Source organism: Entelurus aequoreus, linkage group LG18, assembly GCF_033978785.1.
Source record: "Entelurus aequoreus isolate RoL-2023_Sb linkage group LG18, RoL_Eaeq_v1.1, whole genome shotgun sequence".
Lineage (NCBI taxonomy): Eukaryota > Metazoa > Chordata > Actinopteri > Syngnathiformes > Syngnathidae > Entelurus > Entelurus aequoreus.
Genome location: NC_084748.1, coordinates 14,449,131 through 14,451,024, shown reverse-complemented (window position 1 = coordinate 14,451,024; position 1,894 = coordinate 14,449,131).

The window sequence follows — 1,894 nt, the reverse complement described above, 5'->3', positions numbered from 1 at the left end:
CCCAGCACTAAAACATTAAAAAACAAACAAAACAAGAAGATTCATGGTAAAAACAATTATTAAAAAAAGACAGCTCTGTTGCTTGAATTTTACAGTAAAATCAGTGGTATTATTTTTCCATTCCATTTAATCAATATTTTTATATGCTGTAAAAAAAAATGTTTTAAAACACTGCTTTTACTGTAAAATTCTGGTGACTTAGCTGCCCGTTTTTAAAGTAAAATTTCTATATTTATTTTTGCAGCTTATGTAAAAAAAATATATCGTTAATGTATGATATATATACATGTATATCTTATATATACTCATTATTAAAGGCCTACTGAAATGAATTTTTTTTATTTAAACGGGGATAGCAGATCCATTCTATGTGTCATACTTGATCATTTCGCGATATTGCCATATTTTTGCTGAAAGGATTTAGTAGAGAACATCGACGATAAAGTTCGCAACTTTTGGTCGCTGATAAAAAAAGCCTTGCCTGTACCCAGGAAGTAGCGTGACGTCGCAGGTTGAAAGGCTCCTCACATTTCCCCATTGTTTACACCAGCAGCGAGAGCGATTCGGACCGAGAAAGCGACGATTACCCCATTAATTTGAGCCAGGATGAAAGGAACGTGAGAGTGAAGGACTAGAGTGCAGTGCAGGACGTACCTTTTTTCGCTCTGACCGTAACTTAGGTATAAGGGTTCATTGGATTCCACACTTTCTCCTTTTTCTATTGTGGATCCCGGATTTGTATTTTAAACCACCTCGGATACTATAGTCCTCTTGAAAATGAGAGTCGAGAACGCGAAATGGACATTCACAGTGACTTTTATCTCCACGACAATACATCGGCGAAGCTCTTTAGCTACGTAGCTAACGTGATAGCATCGTGCTTGAATGCAGATAGAAACAAAAGAAATAAACCCCTGACTGGAAGGATAGACAGAAAATCAACAATACTATTAAACCATGGACCTGTAAATACACGGTTAATGCTTTCCAGCTTGGCGAAGCTTAACAATGCTGTTGCTAACGATGCCATTGAAGCTAACTTAGCAACGGGACCTCACAGAGCTATGCTAAAAACATTAGCTATCCACCTACGCCAGCCCTCATCTGCTCATCAACACCCGTGCTCACCTGCGTTCCAGCGATCGACGGTGCGACGAAGGACTTCCCCCGATCATCCGTGCAGTCGGCGGCCGGAGACGGAGGAAGTCAAGGTGAGGTCGGCGGCTAGCGCGTCTGCTGTCCTCCTGGTTGTGTTGCTGTAGGTCCGCCACTAATACACCGATCCCACCTACAGCTTTCTTCTTTGCAGTCTTCATTGTTCATTAAACAAATTGCAAAAGATTCACCAACACAGATGTCCAGAATACTGTGGAATTTTGAGATGAAAACAGAGCTTTTTTGTATTGGATTCAATGGCGTCCGAATACTTCCGTTTCAACGATTGACGTCACGCGCATACGTCATCATACATAGACGTTTTCAACCGGAAGTTTAGCGGGAAATTTAAAATTGCACTTTATAAGTTAACCCGGCCGTATTGGCATGTGTTGCAATGTTAAGATTTCATCATTGATATATAAACTATCAGACTGCGTGGTCGGTAGTAGTGGCTTTCAGTAGGCCTTTAAAGGCCTTTTTTTTATTTAAACGGGAATAGCAGATCCATTCTATGTGTCATACTTGATCATTTCGCGATATTGCCATATTTTTGCTGAAAGGATTTAGTAGAGAATATCGACGATAAAGTTCGCAACTTTTGCTCGCTGATAAAAAAAAAGCCTTGCCTGTACCGGAAGTAGCGTGACGTCACAGGAGCTAGTATTCCTCACAATTCCCCGTTGTTTACAATGGAGCGAGAGATTCGGAGCGACAAAGCGACGATTACCCCATTAAT